Here is a 23712-nt window from a genome sequence, read left to right as displayed (position 1 = left end):
CTCCTCTCCAGGATGGCTGAGTACACCAAGAAGGTCAGGAAAAACCTTGAGGTAAGTCAAGAATTACAAAAAGCTTGGCATTGCCAAAAGGCTGTTCTGACTGTTTAACAGCCAGGGCAGAAGGTATGGGTGTTGGAGCCTCTGGCCCCAGCAGCTCTCCAAGACAAGTGGAGTGGACCCCATAGCATTCTTGAGCAGTAGGGAGAGGTCACCTACCTGGTGGACCTTGATACTCCCAGGAGCCCCCATAGTGTGCCCCATGTGAACAGGCTCAAGCCATATATTGACAGGGCTGACATGAGCTTGCTAATGGCAACTGATGAGGGACAGGAGGAAGAGAGTGACCCTCTCCCTAATCTCCTCTCTCAGAACCCTGATGATGGGTCAGTTAATGGTGTAGCTTTGACAGGCAGCCTCACTGACCAGCAACATATTGATTGTTGGAAGGTACTCAATCAATACAGACACATGTTACCCCTGACTACTAGTCAGACCACCTGGTGTACCCATGAAGTGGACACAGGAGAGAGCCTGCCTATTAAAAATAAGATTTACATGCAGCCTGACCATGTCAAAGACTGCATCAGGATTGAGGTCCAAAAGATGCTAGAGTTGGGAGTAATTTGCAGTCTCCAAGCAGTTACATATGTCATAATACAAAGGTTCCAGAAAAGAACATTGAAGCAAGGTAAATGGCATGACATGACAACAATCTTTCTCTTTTAAATGCGACTCCGAGCAGATAAGTAACTCCTCATTTTCATCTTACCAGATTTAAATTTGATGTTTTTTTCGCTTATTTACTTTACATTTAATAGATTTTAATATGTACTATCTACTATTCTTCATTTCAGTGCGGGTTAACCCCCCCCCCCTTTTTCCCTACCCCCCCTTCCTTACCGATCTCCAATTTATGGAGATCCCCTTTATGATCTTCACCCTGCTACCCTGTCGCATTGCTCAATATATTTTGGAGTACTAACCTTCTTTTTTGTAGTTCTTTAAACAGGCAAGTAATTTCTAGCCCTTACTTTGTATTTTCGCTGCTCGCACCTGCCCTGTTATTTTCAGCAAGCGCGCCTCACACGCGCTGGTAGGCTCCTTCACGGAGAGCAAACACGCCTCACATGGGCTGTTTCTGCCCCTTCACGGAGGACACCCTCCTTCTCTGATGCTGGCCTCATACACCACGGTAGAAATGGAAGGAAGGTACCTTGGCAGCAAGTGCGTCACGCGCTAAGACTGCCAAGGGTCTTTCCTCTACTGCCATGGCTGCTCCTGGGCCTCGGGGATTGCTTTCAAGCATCCCCATGGCAACCAGGCTCACGATCGTCAGTTGGCGATCAGCTGTCCACCGCAGGCCGGATTTTATCGCAATTGCCCACGGCAACTCGCATTTAATCTGATTTTAAGACCCTAATAATCAAAAAATAAAAATAAAAAATGAGATTAGAAAATATAATAAATAATATTAAGAGTACAAAATAGAGAGATTTGCATAGGGCATATACATTTATTTATTTATTTATTTATTGAAGTTTTGTATAGCGCTAGCTGGACCCGGAGGTATCAGAGCGCTTCACAGCAAATACAGATAAAACAACACAGAGGTATCAGAGTGCCTCATAGCAAATACAGATAAAACAACAAGAAGCAGGAAAAAGAGTCTGTGCAACAGTAACTTGAGCGGAATAAGGGATGGTGATCTGGCGTGGATCAATCGTTCTGGGTTCCGATAGAAAGCGGACTACCACCGTCACGTATGAGGTTCTTCTTAGGCACCAGAGTGTTCAAGGAAGAAGGCTTTGAGTATCGATTTGAATTGCGGGAAGGAGATAGTCATTCTGATATGTGGGGGGATGGAGTTCCAGATCCTGGGGGCATTCCCCGCAAAGGATTTATTTGAGGTTTTTCGTTTCTGTGATTTCAGAGGGATGAGTAAAAGTGTGCTGGAGCTTCTGAGGTTCCTGGACTGACCCGCCCTTTTGAGTTTGGAAGCCAGGTATTCCGGTTTGCCTGTATGCAGGGCTTTATGAGTGAGGCAAGCTGTGCGGAAGTTGGCTCGTTGGACAATCGGGAGCCATTTCAGTTCTTTGAGTGCTGGGGAGATGTGGTCAAATTTCTTTGTTCCTGGGACTATTCTTGCTGCTGCGTTGAGGGTGGAGGTGAGAGGTTCCAGGTGCGCCTTGGCAGTTCCTGTCAACACTGCGATGCCATAGTCTATTCTGGAAAGCACAAGTGCCTGGGTGGCCTGTTTCAGGTCTTTGGGGGGGAGGAAGGGTTTAATTTTGTATAGAAGTTTCAGGTTCAGGAATGCGCTTTTGGCGGTTTTAGAGATGTGTTTGCTCATGTCCAGTTTGGAGTCGAGGGTGATTCCTAAGGATTTTGCGGAGTTTTTTGGTGTCAGAGAGACATTGAGAGCATTTAAGGCTTTGAGCCTTTCCACTATTTGTGGGTTTTAAATAGACCCTTGTCTCTCTAATATATGTATTTATATAAAGGAGCATCTCTATATATTAAAAAAAATAAATAAGATAAAGGAATGTCTGACCCTGATTCAGAGCAGGCTAGTGCCTCCTTTCCTAGCATTGATAAAGAAAGCTTCAGATTAATGCTTCAAAGCGAAATGAGGTCATGTATGTTAGAGACCCTTGGACAGGTCATCCCCCACAAAAGACCTCTTCCTTCTCAAGAAGACGATTCTAATGGAGAACCTGCTTATGATGACCATGATTTAAGGGGTAAACGAATTAAAAAATGTAAGAATATTGAACTCTCTACACCTATGAGCACTGAAGGTCCTAGCACCTCTTCAAATATGGGAGGTTTTAGGACCTCACATCTAATGGGAGGTCCTCACACCTCAATCCCAAAGGGTGTCCCTAGCGGCACAACACCGGAAGGTGCCCATCGCGTCACAAGTAACTCAGATGCCCGCAGCGGCACAATATCTCATAGTGCTCAGAATAATATCAGAGATGACCCCTCTAACCTCAACGATGAATTTTCAGATGTACCTGACGAGTACATCTTGGATCTAGATGAAGAAGATGATGATCTCTTCAACACAGAGGATGAGCCCCCTCCATCCTCTAAAGAGAACATTCTAGACCCATTAGGGGAAGAAATGTTTTCTCCCTTAAACTTAAAGAATCCTAGATCTTCACAATGGTCCACACAAAATTTATAAAAAAAATGGCTTTGCAATCTCCTGGAAAGGGACACTAGAAATATTCTTCGAGCCGAATGCTCAAGACTTCCATTGAAGATAAGGTCTGTCAGACTCCCAATCTAGATCCTGAGCTTATAAAATTTCTTTTTAAGCTCGGTCGTGACCCTAGAAAAGGCATAGAAAAATCATTTAAAGGTTGCCAGGACCGTCTTCTTCATGTCCTTGGCCCCCTTACAAGAATCCTCTACTCAGCTGAAGAGAGCCATATCCATGGCACACCTTTTAATACTGATCTTATCAAAGGTTGGAGCCAAAGAGCCCTAATACTCTTGGGCAATGCTAACGCGAGCATTAACGATGAGAGTCGTAGACTAATTCTCTACAAAATTGATCCCAAGCTTTACGATATGGCCGACAAAGAGCCATCTTCAAATCCAAAAGGCCTCCTTTTGGAGAAGAACTCATAAAGTCTCTTGGAAAATATGTCTCAACTTTTACAGCCCTAGACAAGGCTCAACAGAATATGAAAAGGGTCTTTAACAATAACCTTTTTGGAAGCACCGGAAGAACGGGCCTTTCTTCCGGCCAATTTAACCAGAGGCCCTATCAGAGATACCATGGCTTTGGACGCGGATACCAGCAATTCAACACTCCTACCTTCTACCCCCAGCGTGGGAGAGGAACTCGTTCAAGGGTATCTAGATTCTGTGTCTCATTCAACTCCAATCCACCAAGTAAGCCCTCCTCCTCCCCTCTCCCTTCTATCCCCTTAAAGGTGGGAGGCAGACTCAAGCTTGTTTTCCAGAATTGGAAGTTAATAACTCAAGATCCATGGTTGGGTCCTGAACACCGTCAAAGGCTTTATGATAGATTTTGTTCCGGTTCCCTTTCAAACCTCCTTCCCAAGAGACATACCTCTCTCCTTGGAGAAACAAAAAATAGTAGAAGAAGAGATATCCTCTATGCTCCAGAAAGGCGTGATAATAGAGGTTCCCTTGGATACCTTAACATTCATAAGTACATTATTCCATGTAGAGAAAAAAGGGAAAGGTTGGAGACCTGTAATAAATTTGAAAAATCTCAACAAATTTCTAGTCTACAGGCATTTCAAGATGGAGTGTATCCACCTCTTGAGAGACCTCCTCTTGAAAGAAGACTGGTTGGTCAAACTAGATTTAAAGGACGCATATTTCACCATTCCTATGGCCCTAATCCATCAACCTTTCCCCCAATTTATGTGGAAAAAATCATCTTTATCAGTTCCAGGCCCTTCCCTTCGGACTTTCTTCTGCCCATGTTGTTTTACCAAGGTCATGAGGACGTTCGCCTCTTTCCTGAGAGAAAGAGGTATTCATCTTATCATTTATCTTGACGACATTCTGATAATGTCTCAAGACCTTCAAAAAATTCTCCTAGAACTGGAGACCATTATGATTCTTCTAGAAAGTCTAGGATTCATAATAAACAAAGAAAAGTCTATCCTGACTCCCTCAAAATCACTGGAGTTCCTCGGTTTCACCCTGGATACCTCCAAGTGTCTTCTTCTTCTACCTTTCACTAAAATATCAAAGATCAAGAAAGAAATAAGACATATTTTGAAACAAAAAGACCTTCCACTTAGGGAACTAGCCAGACTTTAAGGTCTTCTCTCTTCTCCTATACAGGCGATTTTTCTAGGCCCTCTGAATTATCGGGCCTAACAAAGGATAAAAGGGAGAGCCCTAAGGTCCGCTCTCTGGTACGAACATTGAATTACCCTGGATCAGGACGCCAAATCAGAACTTGTCTGGTGGCTGGACAAAGTAGAAGCTTGGAATGGGAAAGCAATCTTTGGTTTGGAACCAGATTTTGTCCTGGAGTCAGATGCTTCCCTTCAGGGTTGGGGTGCATGCCTTTTGGACCAGAACACAACAGGGAGCTGGTCTCAAGAAGAATCATCTCACCGCATAAATTTTCTAGAACTTACGGCTGGCCTTTCTGCTTTTATGAGCTTCAAACATTCCATCCAGGGGAGGTCGGTCATTTTGAAGATGGACAATATGTCCACGGTAGCTTACATCAATCATTTGGGCGGTACCAAATCTGCCGATCTCTCCAATCTAGCCAGGAGACTCTGGATGTTCTGTCTAGAACACAAAATTGCCCTCAGAGTGGAATACTTTCCAGGGAAATAGAACATTTCTGCAGATTGGAATTCCAGATTCCTATTGGATCACAGCGATTGGAAGCTCAACACCTTTGTTTTCAGTTCCCTGAACAAGATTTGGGGGCCTTTCGAAAAAAAAGACCTTTTTGCGAGCCATCTCACGTCTCAACTAGAGAATCATTTCAGCTGGATGCCGGACTCCAGTGCTCTAGCGGTGAATGCCTTCCTACAACACTGGTCAGGGATTAACGCATATGCCTTTCCTCCCTTTGCCATCATCCAAAGAGTCTTACAGAAAGTGAGACAAGACCAGTTCTCTCTTGTCCTGATAACTCCTTTCTGCCCATCCCAGGCATGGTTCCCCACCACTCTGGAAGTGGCATGCGATCTTCCCTTTCTAATCCCTTCTCTGGAGAATCTCCTTACAGACGTAAACAGAGATTCCCATCTCCTAACCCAAACAGGGAGTTTGAACCTTCTTGCTTGGAAAGTGTCAGGAGATCTAACGAAATCTCAGGACTTTCGTCATCGGCTGCAACTCTCCTCAGAGAGTCTTGGGCACCAGACACTCATTACAGATTCAATAACATTTGGAAATTCTGGGTTCGTTGGTGCCTGGAAAGGAACTTGGATTCCCTACAGGCATCTATCATTGATGTAGTAAACTTTCTGGTAGAACTATTTGATAAAGGTTTAAGTTATAGATCTATAAATTGCTATAGATCTGCCATCTCTGCTGGTCATGTACTTGGCAATGGAAAAACAGTGGGTAAAAATGTCATTGTTTGCAGAGTGATGAAGAACATTCGGCTAAAGAGACCCCCAAGACCCAAATATGACACCCTCTGGGATGTGAACTTGATTCTAGATCTTTTCAACTCCTGGCCTGATAATTCCCTTCTGAATAGAAAACTTTTCTCCATCAAACTTGCTACTCTTCTTTGTCTTATTTCCTGTTGTGACGTAGAGTCTCTGACATTGAAGCCCTGGAGATCTCTAACAGATCCTATAACATATTTGAGTCAAATTTTTGGTTTACAGAAGAACCAAAACCATGTCTGATTCGATCTTCTATCCACGTTTCCATCCTTGCCCGAAACTTTGTGTGGTTGAGTGCATGAAAGTATTTTTTTTAAAACTCTTTATTTGCGACTGCTTGATTCATCATCTTATTCAATCTGTCATTTTCATCAAAATACAGTCTTTTTATCTTTTCTCCCCCAACATATCTCCCTCGGCTTAGGTGGTAACGTCCGTATACATACAGTTGTCCAAACAGGCAGGAAAGTACGTGCTCGTAAGCATTGTATAAGAGGTATGAGAAACCTCTTATTAGAGGATCATCCTTAAGTGTTACATCATATCAAATCCAAGCTGTATATCATTAATCATAGAAAAAACCAAGCCTCAAAACTATCCCGCCCTCCCCAACTCCCCCCACCCCAGCCCGTACGTCTCCTGGTACATCAAAGTCCAAGGGCAACACTTCTCGACATATAGAGTAATCCAACTTGGGGTAGTGTGTGGGCCCCCTACTAGCTCGACCTGTGCATTCTCGGGGTCCAGTCCTTACATTTGCACCCGTGCACACCCAACAATTTAGTTCGCACTTACAGGTCTCCCGCCTGCGATGGCACCAATTCCATTTCTTCTAATTCAAGTAACATAAGCTCCCAGTCTTGCGCAATTGGGTATTTTCGCTGCCCTTTTACCTCCTCCCTACGCAAAGCCGCACCTTCCGGTCTGCCCCACCTCAGCAGGTCAACCCGCCACACCTCTAGATCTAGAGGCCTAGGGGACTTCCATCTCGTAGTTAAGTCTCTAATCGCTAATAACAGTGATAAATCGAGGAACTTCAACTGAGCTTTATGGTGTTTGGGACGCTTCCGCTGTCCTACCAAGCAATAGAGCGCCTCCTCCGTTACCTGCAGGGCCGTGACTGTGTTCAGTATATGGCAAACATCCCCCCAATATCTACGTAATCGTGGGCATGCCCAGAGCATATGAAGGAGGCCGGCCTCATCTGCCTTACAACGTGGGCAATGGTGGGGCGTATCCGGGAACATTCTATGCAGCCTTTGGGGGGTGAGGTACGCTCTATGCAACACCATGGCCTGAATGAATTCGAACTTAGCATTCCTGGACACCTTCCTGGGGTGCTCCAGGACAATCTGCCAGGCACCATCCGACAGAGCCTCCCCCGTGTCCTTTGTCCATGTGTCTCTATTTATTTATTGTTTATTTATTGTAAAGTTTTGTATAGCGCGAACAAGACCCGTGGGTATCAGAGCGCTTTACATCAGAATAGTTAACCAACACCAGTGTTGACATTACAAGAAACAAACGGATATGAGATATATAATATAATGAATATGATTATAAGACAGTATATGTGCAAGCAAAAACATCTGTGCAAATCGCATCAATATGTGGGTAAGGCTAAACATATATCATATGCCCATATTCCCGTCAAAGGTGAGGTAGTAGATGGTACACGTTAGGCATAGCAAAGTGTTAACTATCCTAAGGACAAAGCCGTTATGAGGTAGATAATAATAAGGCTATGTTTGTGTATTAAGAGATATGGCAGCATGCTCCCTGATCTTATTGTAGAGCCATCGCACCAAGTGGCCCCCCGCCCCCCATGTAGTAGAGCAGATGTACCAATTCGTGCTGTGCAGGTTTAGTCCGCGGTGAGGCCCATGTATGCCGTATGTAGTGTGATACTGTAGCGTGTAGAAGGTATAACCGTGGAGGAGCCCCTGTGATTTGCAGGAAGGAGTCATGATCCAGCAATGTGTCATACCAAAAAAAGGCCCACACTTCGTCCACCCCCACCTCCGTCCAGGGCTGCAGCCTCCGTCGATTCAGTCGTCCCTGCGGTGTCGGATACCTAACAAAGGGACGTTGTCCGCGTAAGGCATGGTTTCAGACGTGTACACCATTGCTTTCCTCCAGCACATCAGGGCTGTGGGCAGAAGAGGATGGCAATCCCGGGGAATCCTGGTCTTAGGCAATAATAGGGAACGCAGCTCACCGCGTGCTAATTGGTCTGCTGTAAAATTAATCTTGTATAAGTTTCTACCCGCCACCCATCGTGTCAGCCACTGGAGCTGACTGGCGTAATAGTAACCGCGTAGATCCGGTACTCCAAGCCCCCCCAGTCTAGTGCTTAGTTGAAGTTTCCGGAGGTTAAGCCGCCTCCGCCCTGACCCCCAGATGAGAGTGATCAGAATCGTATTCACCGTATTAAAGATCTGTTGTGGAAGGATAACCGGCAGATTTACAAAATAGTAGAACATGCAAGGGAGCATGACCATCTTTGAGACGGCGATTCTACCCATGACAGACAGGGGCAAGGACGTCCAGAACCCTACACTACTACGGAGACTATTGATGGCCCTGTGAACATTACCTTCAATCTGGTCTTCAGGTAGTCTATAAACGTGAATACCCAGATACTGAAACGCGGTCTGAGCAACTGGAATCTGGCACCGTCCAAAGTGGATGTGAGGAGGGTGGTGCGACTCTCTAAAATAAAAGCCCACGGACTTCTCAGGGTTAACGGCTAAGCCAGATACGGCTTCAAAGTGATTAAAAATGTCAACTATGACCGAGTGATCCCCGCCCAGATCCTGGAAGTATAATAGGAAATCGTCTGCGTATATCGATATCAGGTTGTGCATCCCCCCGATGGAAATACAAACCCTTTCTTCACGAGCCCGAAGGGCGATGGCCAGGGGCTCCAGCGTCAGGACAAATAAGAGGGGCGACAGCGGGCAGCCCTGACGGGTGCCCCTGTGTATGGAATAACTGTCTGAAATGTACCGTCCAGTACGTGCCCTGGCCGAAGGGTCCGTATATAACAACCGCACCCATTTTAGTAGAGACTCCGGGAAACCGAAGCGTCGCAGCACCTCAAGCATAAACTTCCATTAAAAAGAGTCGAACGCCTGCTGGAGGTCCAGCGCAATACAGCGAGCTTGGGGGAGTTCCAGTAGTGTGGCAGTCATGAGGGCGTGGAGCCTCTGCGTATTTTGGGATGTACTCCTACCTGGGAGGAATCCGCACTGGTCCGGATGTATCAGGTCGGGGAGATGTGACTGTATCCTCAGAGCGATATCCTTGCTGAGTATCTTATACTCAGTAGACAACATCGAGAGAGGCCTATAATTAGTCAGCTCAAGTGTATCTCTACCGGGTTTGGGTATGGACGTAACCAGGGCCTGCATCGTCGAGGCAGGTAAATGACCGGTCTCATACGACGTCTTATATATTTTTTCCAGGATGGGCACCAGGGTTCTGGAGTATGTCTGGTAAAACTCCACCGGTAGCCTGTCCATGCCCGGCGTCTTACCACGGTTAAGAGACCGGATAGCCACCCGGATTTCCTGCTCCGTAATGGGACCCTCCATCTCCGCCTGCTCGTCCCGAGACAGGACTGGGAAGGGTAGATCCTGCAAGAATTCCGTGATCCCATTCGGATCGTCCGTGGGGAAAGGAGCGTATAATGCATCCAAGTGGTCTCGGAATGCACTGTTAATCACGGACTGCGTGCACACAACATCTCCTGACCTATCTCGGATCTGGGTAATTACCGGGGGTTCAGGACTATCCCGTACGAGACGGGCTAACAGGGCACCTGACTTGTCCGCTTCGGTTTGTTGACGGCGCAAATATTCTTTATGATCTATGACCCTCAACGTTTCCAACAGTTCCACATGTTCAATATTCCCAGTCTGTAGCTCCCCTTTCCGTCCCGGGTCCACACTCGCTTCCCTTTCCAATATTTTCAGGCGGCCTTCTACCTCACAGAGCTTCCTATGAATTTCCTGTCGGGCTCCAACCAACTGACCTATAGCGGCCCCCCGTATGACAATTTTCATGGCATCCCACACCATCAGAATTAGACATTGCAGTGTCCCAATTTTCTCGTAAATAGTTATCTAGAGTATCAGACAGGGATGCGCGGAAGGGACCATCCTCTAGCAACAATGGATTAAGCCTCCAAGTGGGCACCCGAGACGGTACCCTACCCCAGTGAAGGTCAAGTGTCAGTGGTCTATGGTCAGAGAAAGCTTTAGCTAAGTATTCCGATGAGTTACACTTAGACAGTAGAGAACTGGAGCACAAAAATCAATCAAGTTGTGTGTGCAGGTTGTGTACCGGGGAATAATAAGAGTACTCTCTGTGGGACTGGTGTAATGCACGCCAAGCATCTACTAGCCCCTATCCTGCAACCCAGTTCTGAAACGACTCTGCCAGTTTAGTCACTCCAGTCATCTGAAGAGGTGGGTGCAACCTATCGAGGTCTACGTCTAACATCATGTTCCAGTCCCTGCCCAGGATCCAGGGGATATCCACCCAGTCTGCCAAAGCTCGTCCCACCCCATGTAGAAATGCATCTTGATCAAAATTCGGGGCGTAAATACTGCCAAGAACCAATAGCGTACCATCCAGTGTGCCTTTCACTAGGATATATCTCCCCTGGTCGTCAACCTTCCTCTCCAGTTCTACAAAAGGTGTCCCGTGCCGCACCCAAATGGTAGCCCCCCTGGAAAAAGCGGAGTAAGAAGTTGAGTATATAGTACCTCTCCATCTCTTTCTCAAAGTGTGTATGTCAGACATTGCTAGGTGGGATTCCTCTATGAATGTTATCTGAGCCTGGTGACGCAGTAAGAATGCATGGATCCTGTGTCTCTTTTGTATTGCCCCAAGCCCACGCACATTCCAGGTAGCCAATCTATACCTCCCTATCGTATCAGCCATAACCATTCTCAAGTGGAGCACGAAATGTTACCGTTCTCTCCCCAACATCTATTAGCAGAAATAGCCAGGAGACGTACCCCTTCCCACCCAAAAACAAAACTAACTTGGCGCACTGAGCCGAACAAGGAAGCACTAAACAGAACAAACCAAGTACTGGTGCATGCGCCGTTGGGGGGGTGGCCATGCACTGTTCTAGGCATCGCAACCGTCCATTTCATTGCAGCCGGCTCAACAGTATGCCAGGCCCGGGGTGTCAATACAGGAGATTTCATCACAGTTCGCTTCCGGGGGATCCCAACAGGGGGACTTTGGAGTCCAGCCGGGCCCCGCATTCAAAGTGGACCCTCCCACTGGAATCACACATTAGGAAAGTTCACATGTTCCACTCCGGGGCCCATCACCTGAATCCCGGTGTAGAAATAGACCCCCAACCTCATCAATGTCCACCCATATAGCATAGGTACTAACATCAAATAGTTATCGCAAAAGGATATCAAAGGTTCTCAGGGGGGAGCAGTCCGTGTCTCACCAGGAGGCTTCTCCTTTCAATTGTCCAGTATGTCATCTGCTGCTCTGGGCGTTACAGTTGGGAATAAAACCACACTGTGGTTCCGAGTCCGAGTGTAGTGTGCTATCATCGGTGTACGTGTTACTCTGTCCTTGATCATCTCTGAAGTTGCCCACCAGTGCAACGGCTCCCAGCTGGTCTTCCTTCTGCTGTTCCCGGGAAGGCCGTCGCTGACCCGATCCCTTCCCCAAGACGAGAGAGTCTCTGTCATCATGTTCCTAGCCGTTCCGGGATCTGCCGGCCGATGTTTCCTGAGTTGCCCCCTGGCTGCCGTCGATACCCATCACTTCAAGCCATTCCTCTACATCCGTGGGGCTTTCGAAGAAGTGTGTTTTCTTGTCGTACACTATCTTGAAGCGGGCTGGGACTAATAATGCATATCGCAGCTTTTTTTTTTTTTTTTAGCAGGGAGATGGGGCGGTAGGAAGTGCATTCCTCTGCCACTTTACCAGGTTTATGGATCGGGATGATAGCGGCCAGGCGCTGGTCACTCGGCAGCATACCCACTTCCAGGCTGTCCACGAGCATGTTAAGAAGATGGGGGGCTGTCGTCTGGGACGTTTGTTTGTACAATTCCACCGGAATGCCGTTGGGTCCCAGGGCTTTCCCAGATGCCAACGCCTCGGTCGCGTCCCCTACTTCCTGCACGGTAACATCGGCCTCCAACAAAAGTGCCGCCTCTGGAGAGAGACAGGGGATCGTCAGATCCTTGATGTAGTCATAGGCCTCCTCCGTCGAGAACCCTGCCCGAGGAGCGTAGATAGCTTCATAATGATCTGCTAGCAGGTCGACAATAACCCCGGGGTCAGAGGTCGCCCGTCCGTCAGGCAGCGTCAGCTGAGCAATAACCCTGCCTGCCCTTTCCTTTTTATCGAGCCAGGCCAGCATCTTTCCCGCTTTATCGCCCAGTTCGTATATTCTATGGCGGGTGGCCTGGATGGAAGTCCTAACCGATTCCCTCTGGTACGCCATCCATTCTATGCGGCACAGCCGGACCGCCTGGGCGGCCCCCAGCGACGGATTGGAATCCTGTCTAGAGATGGCCACTGCAAGGGCCTCCTCCAGGGCTCTGAGTTCTTGCTGTTGTGTTCTCCTGTGGGCCGTTACCGATGCAATCACCTGCCCTCGCAGCACTGTTTTAAAAGCTTCCCATAGAGTACTCTGGGAGTCCACTGAGCCCACATTCTCCCGAAAATAGCGCTCGGCAGTAGTGGTGAGTGATTTTTTTAAAGGGGCATGTTGCAGATAACTCACATGAATCGGAAACGTACGGCACCTGTGTGCGCGGCGACTCGTGTATGTGAGCAGGAGAGGGGAGTGATCGGAGATACCTCTGGGGCAGATGGCCACTTCTTCGACCCCACTAAGCCCTTCACCTGACATAAACACATGGTCAATCCGCGAGAGGCAATTATGTGTAGCCGAGTAGTACGTGTAGTGTCTGTCGTGGGGGTGTTTGTAGCGCCAGCAGTCCGTCAGTCCTAAGGCGTCTAACAGACCGGAGAGTCGCCCGCCTCCCCGCACCGTCGCAGCCTGTGGGTGTCTATCAAGGGTATGGTCCACCACGTCATTGAAATCTCCCCCTAACACCAGAGTTGCTGTCGGTAATGCCAGGAGAAAGGAGGCTAGTGCAGTGTGTGCTTCGGTGTGCAAGTTAGGCGGGATGTATACAGACACGAAATTAAAGCGCTGGCCTTCCCACTGTACTGTTACCGCTGCGAAGCGGCCCTGAGTGTCTACCTTAGTTTGTGTGCATATCAATGGAAAATTTTTCCGTATAAGGATTCCAGTCCCCCTAGAACCGGACGAGAAGTCCGCATGAGTGACGAATTTGTACCCCCACCTGTCCATCGCTCTAGAGGCCGTGCCCACTAAATGGGTCTCCTGCAGCATAACTATTGCCGGTTTATAGCGTTTCAAATATTGTATCACTAGGCCTCGCTTCACTCTATCACCCAATCCTCGAACATTCCATGTGAGTGCCGTCAGTGTTAGAGAGCGGGAGGGGCGTGTCATGTGGAACTCAGGTGTATCCTGCGAGTGTGTCGCCATCTATCAGGGTGTGGTATGAGTCGAGGAGGAATGAACTTAGCGGAGCAACGTCACCTATGGACAGTTCACCCTCATTCGGTGCAGTGTAGCTTGTGCTGTGCCAAACAATACAACAGGTAAACAAAGAACCTAGAGCTAAAACAACCATCCCAACTCCCCCACCCCCCTCCCTGCCTCCCTGCTGTACGGGTCTGAAACCGCCCGCCTCCCCCAACTTAGCAGAGCGCTTTGCCCCATCCCAACCCATTGTACTTGCTTGTCGGGGGTGTGAAGCTCTGCAACCCGACGGCAGCTCCAAGCGACCTCAGCCGCCCGGCCCTGAGCAGGGCCCAAGTGTCCACAGGCAATGCATGACCCACGATCGTCGGCCCTCACTCCTCGGAATACTCTCTCTCCTCCAGACCCGGCTCTGCAAATAGGTCTTGGCTATGGCCCTGGGATGGCTCCTGGTCCGATTGTTGCTGGGAGCCTCTGTCGCGTTGAAATCTACCATTTCGCCTAGGTGCCTCCACTCGCCTCCATCCGTCCAGCCATTCCCTCGCTGCTTCTGGTGTGTCGAAGAACCATGCCCTGTGATTGTCTACGACCCTCAGTCGCGCCGGAAATAACATAGAGTATGGTATGTCCTTGTCTCGCAGGCTTTTCTTGACGTCGATAAAAGTCTTACGTCTTCGGGCCACCTCAGCTGTGTAATCAGGGAAGAACGCTATAGTGGAATTCAGCACCTTGATTGGGGCGGAATTCCTGGCCGATTGGAGTATGGCATCCCTATCCCTGAAGTTAAAAAGTCTAGCCAGCACTGGCCGTGGCGCCGCCCCAGGTTTTGGCATCCCCCCCGGGACTCTATGCGCCCTTTCGACAGAGAAGAATCGGGAGAGACCCTTCGGCTGCAGTTTCGTCGTGATGAGCTCCTCCACATACAAATCCATCGAGCGTTTGCCTTCAGATTCCGGAATTCCCAGGATGCGAACGTTGTTTCTTCGTGACCTCCCTTCCTGATCATCCAGGCGGTCTTGTAGCTTCTTGGCAATCGCTTCCAATCGCTCAGTGGCCAGCTGTAGTTCAGAGGTGTCCTCTACCAGCGATTTAGTGACCACTTCCACCTGGGCCACCCGCTCCGTCATTTTGTGGAAATCCGCCCTCAGCAGCCCAACATCAGTAGAGATTGCTCCCACCGTCGCCTGCACGCTCGTAAGCATCTTCATCAGGTCCTCCAAAGTCACTTTCTTGGTGCCCTCACCTACCGGACTCTTGCCCCCCGAGGGACGACTCTCCGAGAGATTTGCGACACTTTTTTCGAAGGCGTATTTTTCAAGCTTCGCCTGTGCAGCCGCGCCTCTGTGACCTCTGTTCGCCATGACTTCAGGCCGTCAGCACGCGGGGGGCCGCTTCAGAGGACCTTCATGTCAGAAAAATGGCGCCGACCGTGAAAGCTCCCCCACTTCTCCTGGTATGCTGCACGAGAACGCCGTTGGGCAGTGGGCAGCGGTCAGAGCGATCCCCTCCGGCGCGTGAGGGCCTCTGGTGGACCTCGAAACTCAGGCTCCTGTGTCGCTCCTGTGTCGCTCCAGGCGGCAGATGTCGCCACAGCCTCCACCCTTACACGGCTAGAATCTGAGCCGAGCAGCTGCAGGCGCGGAGGCTTCAGAGAAGCACCAAGTCTTGCGGCGCAGGGGTGCTGCTCTCGCGCCCAAAAGTCAGGGACTCCGGCTCAGTGCCAGGAATTGTCGCCACTCTCAGCCCTGGGGGTCAGGGGCACCCCACGCTCCCCTTCACTGCCAGTCTATTGCACCCTCCGTCGCAAGACGCTCAATCCGCTTCCCGGCAGGCTGTTGTCCAGGTGCGGCAATGCGCCCAATGCCCGCCGAATACTCAGTCCCACAGCTCCAACAGTCAATGGCGCACTCCGCTCACGCTCTCCCCGCCCTGGCCTCGTACCTTCCACAGAGCCGGTCACAGCGCTCACGCGGAGCCTCCACGCCCCAGGGCAGTCCGGACCTGCAGGATGGTCACTCCGCCGGGGAACTCTTGCTCGTTATGGCTCAGCACCGGTGGGGGAACAGCAGGCACTTCTGGGGAGGTTCGTCGTTGTCAGCACCTCCTTCCGGTATAGCCGCCCGCCTCGTGGCCACTTCCGGGCGGGGGGCAGTGTTACGCCAGGCCGGTGCTTCCTCACCCGGCAGGGCCGCCACCGGACCAAACACGTCCCACCAGTAATCCGAGTCCAATTCCGACCGGAGAAACGCCAGCCGGCGTCGCTAAATTGCCTAACGCCGAATCCGTCGCCGGTGGTACACTGGAGGCGGATTCTTGATCGGATTAATGTCGCAGGAGCTGCCTCGGTGTCAGAGCACTCTCGCTACGCAGCCATCGCGGTCGGCTCGTAGCCACGCCCCCCCGCAGCTTGGCTTTTTGAAGTTTCTTCTTGACCTCCAAATATGAGGAGCGTTGTTTTTGCACCACGTTAGTGTAGTCCGGAAACAGAGAGATGCGGCGATTCTCATATTCTATGAGGGACTTCTCTCGCGCCTTTTGTTGTAGGACATCTCTGTCCCAATAGTTGAGTATACGGACAATCAAAGGGCGAGGCGGGCGCCCAGGTCTAGGCTGTCCAGTGGGAATGCGGTGTGCCCTTTCCGCACAGAAAAGTGGCGACAGGCCATCCGCGGCTACGTGGTCTCGGAACCACTGTTTCATGAAGTCCGCCGCGTGGGTACCCTCACAGCTCTCCGGAAGGCCAATGATGCGGATGTTATTGCGTCTGTTGCGGCCTTCCGCATCCTCCACGCGGTCCATCAGAGAAGCCACCTGCTGCTGCAGTTGTTGGACGGAGGCAGTAGTGTCCCCCACCGCCGGGGTTAGATCCGCTATCACAATGCCTTGATCTTTAACCTTATCGGCTAGTTTAGTATGGTTTGCTTTTAGCAAGGAGAGGTTGGTGGTAAGGGCTCCTAGCTGTGACTCCATTGCTGCCCTGGAGTCCCTAATCTCTTTTAGGATCAGGTCCAGTTTGTCCACGTGGTGTCCCCCTGCGGGATTCAGCTCAGATGCTTCTGAGGAGGCCTCCTCTAGTGTGTTGTCTTGAGCTGGTATCGCAGCCGGAGGGCCATCCCGACCCTCCAGCGTTTTCGCCCCCTTCCGGACCATGTCGAGCTCAATCAGGGGTGCCCAGCACACTGCGCGGATCTGCCGTCCAGAATAGGCACCGTAGCCGAGAGTATTCTGTGTGGGCCACCCTTCCTCTCACCACTCCGCCAGATCCTGTATGTTAGAGCACAGCGCACCGCGTGGGTACCGTCCGCCTCGTCCCCGCCGCAATCCCACGCGTCCTGGGCCTCTCACCTACTCCTTCATCTGTCTCCAGACCACTGTTCGCCGTCTAAAGAAAAGCAGGCTATGTCTCGAACCGTCAGGACAGCAGGGCGCACCATCATGGGGCATGGGGAGAGACGAAGACCAGGCGCCCCCAGGCCATGTCCGACGTCGCTGCGAAGCCTCCACCCAGCTGCAGGCCCACAGTATATATATATATACACCAGTATAGGTATTGGCCGGTCTCTGTGCACCTCTCTGGGCCCGCGGCAGGGTCAGCAAGGGGGGGAGGAGGGGGGGAATGGAGGAGAGTGCAGCAGGGGTCCCCCCGGGGTATCGCCAACCTCGCCCCCCTACCTTCGAGTCCACGCCTCTGGACTCGCACTCCGGCACTCAGGGCTACCAGATGTCGCCCCCCTCACCAGGGCGGCCGGCTGTTGCTTCCGCGGCCCGTCGGGCGCACTCCTCGGAGCTCCTTTTCTGTGAGCGACAGTGGATCAGTAGGGGCCCATCCTCAGCCCCCACCGGAGGGAAGCAATGGCCCGGTGTGTCGGGCATCGCAGCAGTAACCTGGGGTCGGGCCCCGGCACTTCCGGTATCCGTCGCCTGGGGCAGCCTGGATTCGGCCAGCACTCTAGTCCCTGGCTGCTACCGAGGAAGAAGGCTGCAGCAGGCCTGAACTCGCCACAGACGGGCCGTGGCTCAGCGCGACCTGCAACAGGTCCTGGAGGCTCCGGTAGTCACAGCGCCGCAGGGTCCACTTTACCCACCAAGTCTGGGGCCCGCCAGAAGCGTTTCACAGGGCGGCAACCCCTCGGCGGCTCCGGAGCTCTAGCTGCCTCCGTCCTCCATCGCGGCTTGCTAGCCACGCCCCCGAGTGCATGAAGGTATATGATCAGAAAATGTCTAGTCGACGTCCTGCTGATGAGAAACAAGTCATTATTTCCTTTATTAAGCCTCATAAAGCTATAACCTCTACTTCCATTGCTAGATGGGTTAAGACCGCCATGAACTTAGCAGGTATTGATTTGGCAAAATTTCAAGCTCATTCTGTTAGAGGTACTATGGCCAGTAAATCTCTATTGTCTGGAGGTAAGTTAGATGACATTCTTAAAGCGGCCGACTGGTCGAACGCTAGAACCTTTGCTCGACATTATTGTAAACCTATTGAACATATGTCTAATGTTGTGTGACAAAGCTACCAACATACCTAATGTAGCCTCCATTCTTCTAATGAAATTGCAATTCTCCTATTACCATGACTAGAGAATCTGGATTTCATTAAAGACATGGAGGCTGACTTTATCCCACCCAACCCATTCCCTAGTGTTTGGTGATTTGTGATTTCTTCAACATAAATTATTTGTTTACATTTATACCTATGTAATGCTTCATTATTTGTTTACATTCATACATACTTGATGCTCTGAAATAACTCTTATTTCCTTTTTACCTTGTCTTTGAAATGGTCTATTGTGTACTAGAGACTTTCATTACTTTCTTTCTTTTCAGATAACCCTTCTTCATAACCTATGATCCTTTTGGCTGAATCCTTGTTGGATTGCTTTCTTCTTCACGTCTCCATTTGGATCCTTTGAAAGACTTCAAGTTTTCAATCCGATACCTTTGTACTTTCTTATTTCTCTTCGCTTGATTTAAAAGAGGCAGATTGTTGTCATGTCATGCCATTTACCTTGTTTCAATGTTCTTTTCTGGAACCTTTATATTATGACATATGCGGCTGCTTGGAGACTGCAAATAAAATATATTGCAAATAATAGGTATTGCAAAGAAAGCTTCAGATTAATGCTTCAAAGGGAAATTAGGTCATGTATGTTAGACCACTGGGCTACTCCAGTGGTCTTGGTACCAAAACCTCACACCCAAGGTGGCAAAAGAGAGATGAGAATTTGTGTTGACTACAGGGGACTCAATGCAGTCACTAGGACTGATGCTCATCCACTTCCTATGGCAGATGAGCTTATTGACACTTTGGCCTCAGCAAAGTTCTTGAACACATTTTTTTTTATTTTAATTTACATTTTTGCATTGACAAATACAAACAACTGATGCATATTGCACAGAACAATCAATACTCCCTCCCCGTGTTACAGCATGAATGATTGCGTTAACCCAGACAGTTTCATAATATATTAAAAAAAAACTGTTAGATTGTACCACCGTGGTCTGACGCATGTGGAGGGTTAGTCAGAAGATACGTTGTTAATGGGGACCAGACATCCTTAGGCCGAGAGGGAACAGGCAGTTCCTCTGCATAACATGCCAATTGGTCCCTGCAAAATACCAATTCATGTAGCCAGTCTCTCATTTTAGGGGCTTTCTTACTGCCCCACATTTGTGCTACTTTCCTCTTGGCCATTAAAACTTCTTTGAAAATCAGTTGGTTATTCTGCGGTTTAAAACTCTTCACCAGAGCCAGCAGACGGATCAAAGGGGAGCACGCTACTTCCTCCATTGTCATGTCAGTTATTGCCTGTGTGACCAAGACCCAGAAATCCATAATCCGGGAACAATTCCATGCGAGATGAAGACAATATGCCTCTTGTACCACACATTGTTTACATCTAGCTGTGTCACGCAGGCCATACCTCTGTAACTCATGGGGTGTATAATACAACTGCTGCAAATATTTAAAATGGATTATGTGAAAGTTGCAATTAGCCGTCAGACGTTTCGTCATCAAGCAACTAAATTCCCAATCCTCATCACTGAGAGCATTACCTCAAGTTCTTGAGCACATTTGACCTCACTGCTGGATATTGGCAAATCAGACTAGCTGAGGATGCCAAACCACAAACAGCATTTTCAACCCCTAGTGGGCATTAATAATTTATTGTGATGCCCTTTGGATTGAAGAATGCACCTGCCACGTTCCAAAATCTGGTAAATAAAGGCCTTACAGACCTGGAAGCCTATAGTACAGCATATCTTGATGATATAGATCACCTAGTCCACCTGAAGAATGTTTTGGAGGCTCTGCAGAAAGAAGGTCTTACTATCAAGGCTACTAAGTGTCAGATAGGACAGAACAAGGTTGTGTACCTGGGCCACCTTGTGGGAGGAGGCCAAGTTCAACTATTGCAGAGTAAAATCCAGACCATCATGGACTGGGTTGCTCCAACTACCCAGACTCAGGTCAGAGCTTTCTTGGGCCTGACTGGGTCCTACAGAAGATTTATGAAAGGATATGAGTCTATAGTGACTTCCTTGAAAGACCTTACATCAAAAAGAATGCCCAAAAAGGCTTGGTGGGCAGTTAGCTGTCAGAAGGCATTTGATGACCTCAAGCAGGCAATGTGCACTGCTCCCTTTCTGCAGAGTTCTGACTACACCAAGCAGTTTATTGCCCAAACAGCTGCATCTGAGTTGGGGGTAGGGGCTGTGTTGTCACCAGGGACATCTTAAGGATTTTGGGGGCCCTGGGCCAAACATATTTTGGGGGCCTATGTCCAGGGCAGCTTTGAATTTATGATCCAATTCGAGCCACTGTTTCCCACGCAGTTTCCGCTTCCTCAGCTGCATTAGCGATCCAGTTTGCATCATAGGCATTAGCCTATATATTCCCGATGTAAACGAACACGCACAGCTGACAGCGGTAAGATTTAGTGTTTCCTGCCCTGCTACTAGGTTTTTAATACTTTTTAAATTGTATATGTGTGGCTGAACTACTCTGTGCTTTTTAACAATTTCTCCTACCTACGGGCACTTGCACTTTACTTGATTCTTCTTGCTTACACCTCCCTAGCTGCTCCGATTCGCATCTCGCTTTTCCTCCAGTCCTGGTCCACCATGGCTGATACGCCAATTGTGCGGAGGGCTGGAGCTACTATTGGGCTCCTCATTTCCGCCCATGCAGTTTCCGCTTCCCCAGCTGCGTTAGCGATCCAGTTTGAATCATAGGCATTAGCCTATATATTCCCGATGCAAATGGACATGTGCAGCGGACGCACGCCACTGGCACACCAAAGGCAAGCCCTTCTATGGCCGGAGGCGTCCGGCGCCGGCCATGCTGCCCAGTTCCCCTCTGGTGAGTTTCTTCCACTATATTACAATGGGGAAAAACTGCTTAGCCTAAGGCAGCTACCATTTTGTCAGTGTACAGCGGATGATCTGAGCTTGGAGGCAGACTTTCGATGCAGTAAGTGCTACTGGTCTCTCCTCCAGCCCAGGAAACTCGCACCCAAGATCCTCCCACGCAACAATAAGTGTAAAAATAATAAGAAAACAGAGGACTTAAAGGCCACCCTTTTAAACGGTTGCTCTATGCAAAAGCATGAACCACACATTTATGACCTACTTTTGGACGAACAGCCTGATCTTTTATTTCTCACTGAGACCAGGCTGTCTCAAGCCTCTAACCCTACTATCACCTCGGCCATCCCTACGGGTTATTAAATCCTTAGGAGGGACCGAAAGAGTAGGAAGGGGGCGGTGTCACCATAATCCACAATCAAAAACTAGACTGCTCTCCCATCCCGATGGAAAACATTGAGGGCGCAGAGTCCTTAGGCTTCCGCTGTACCTTATCCCCCCATCATAGCAAAGCTGTTTTTCTGATTTACAGACCTCCCGGTGCAATTGGAAATTTTATTACTACACTTAATACAGCCACCAGCTCCCTGGCCTTAAAATACAACAACTGCCTTATTCTAGGAGATTTCAATATACATATGGACAATGGAAAAGACCCTCAAACAATTTCCTTGTTGAAGACGCTGGAGGCCTGCAACATGTTTTCATCTATTTCTTCGGCCACCCATGAGAAGGGACATACCCTAGACCAAATCTTACACAACTTTGACATATCAGTAAGTCTACCTCTTCCCATTACCTGCTCTGACCACCTTCTATTAAAAATTGGCATTCCCAACTCTGCCACAGCCCCTCGGGCTAACGCAGGGAAGAGGGTCCCAAATTACAGGACGTTTCATAAAATATCCAACCCGATGTTAGCAGACGTCCTCGGTTGTTCTGAGGTTCTGTAAATTCTGTCTTGTCCTGTGAGGTTATGGTTCCGTCACGATTTTGGTGATGTTGTACCGTATCTAGTAAGTACGGCTAATATGGAGTGAATTTGTCATGTTAACTAGCGAGTTCATTACGTATTCAGAGACTTTGTCCTGAATATGGGTTCTATTTTGTCCGTGCCTCCATTTTGTGTTGCCATCACGTAGGCCTGTGGAGGTAACCAAACGAACAAAGTTGCATGGGCTTCGTTGTTCATGCACTTATTAACTAAGCCTTTTCTTGACGCTAAGGTGCATTGTAAGGAACTGACCCCTTTATCTGAAACTGACCTCGCTAAGCCAATTTCCTTGGTTGATTGTTATCTGAGATTGACAGTCAAAGTTCAGGACATCGTTAACTTTTAGCTTCTCTACACATGCCTTATCTTGCTCGTTATCTGTCATTGTTTCCTTTCTATGTTTCTTCATTACATGCATTGTGCTTTCAATTATGGGTTTGTCCGGCTTGTGGAGATTGGAATTGGGACATTCTTAATAATTTACTTTGGGTTGGGTTATTGCAAACTGAGGTTTCTGTCATGTGATACTTTGTTTGAAAATGTGTTTCAATTGGCTAATATTTGGCAGATCTTGCATGTCCATGTTAGGCATTTTGCATGTTTGCAAAAGCTAGGACTGCCCCTTACTTTTATGCTGAGTTTGTAACCCTAAGCATATATAAGGCCTCTGTTTTCTGTACTCCTCAGACTGCCTCATTCAGTTGCTAAGGCTTCTGTGTGACGTAGTCTCACTCATTTGAGTTTATTAAAAATGTTCTCTTTATATTCCAGCATCCGTGTCTGATTCTTCTTTTGTATTAGTGAGACCCCTGAGAATGAAGATTTTAGTTTCTTCAAATGGCACGGCCAACGCAGGCTTCATCAGAGAAGTGACTTTCTTAGGGAGTGATCTTGTCAGGAGACTGAAATCTACTGAGGAGGACAGGACGGGACTCTACTACTCTGTGCACGGAGATTCTGGGGATTCTTTGTCTTTGCAGCCTAGTATATTTCTGATCTCTCTGATTTTGATCCTCCACATGATGTTACTCCTGACTGAGAACCTTTTTTTGGCGTGAGTATTCTAAAAGAAAAAATACCATTGGGTCATGTAGAATTTGACAGTTAGAATTTGGACAACCTTTTGTTGGTAAGAGTAAGGTAGTTTAGTAACGCTTACTGTAGCTTTGGAATTTTGGAATTTGTGTTGGCCAACTTTGGATTTGTATAGGCTTGGATATGCAAATTGCAATTTGTGTAGGCAGGTAATGAGGAGATTTTTCTCCATCTGATTTTGTTGAACGGTGCACGTACGAACAGTACTTAAAGCACTACTTTGGGTATAATATTGCATATTCTGCAGTATTTTTGGCATGCCTGTTTTCAAGCTCACATCGAAGAATGTGTTGCTTTTTTGGAAGGTACCATAGTGTGATGTGAAGTAAATTAGCTGGTTCCACTAGAGGGAATATCTAAATAGGTTTAGATTTAAAAACATATTTCTTCCTTGGTGATTTTGTATCCCCAGGGAATTAAAATATGACATAATACAAAACAAGGATCCTTTGTTCTGCGCAATTTTATAAATGAAGATATGCAGAGCGATTTTTTGGTGTTCTGCCAGGCAAAGCTAGTGAATTGAGTGTGTTTTGGCTTCTTGGATATGT

Source organism: Lissotriton helveticus, chromosome 9 (genome assembly GCF_964261635.1).
Source record: "Lissotriton helveticus chromosome 9, aLisHel1.1, whole genome shotgun sequence".
NCBI lineage: Eukaryota > Metazoa > Chordata > Amphibia > Caudata > Salamandridae > Lissotriton > Lissotriton helveticus.
The sequence above is the reverse complement of the archived record's forward strand: the minus strand, read 5'-3'. Positions refer to the sequence as shown.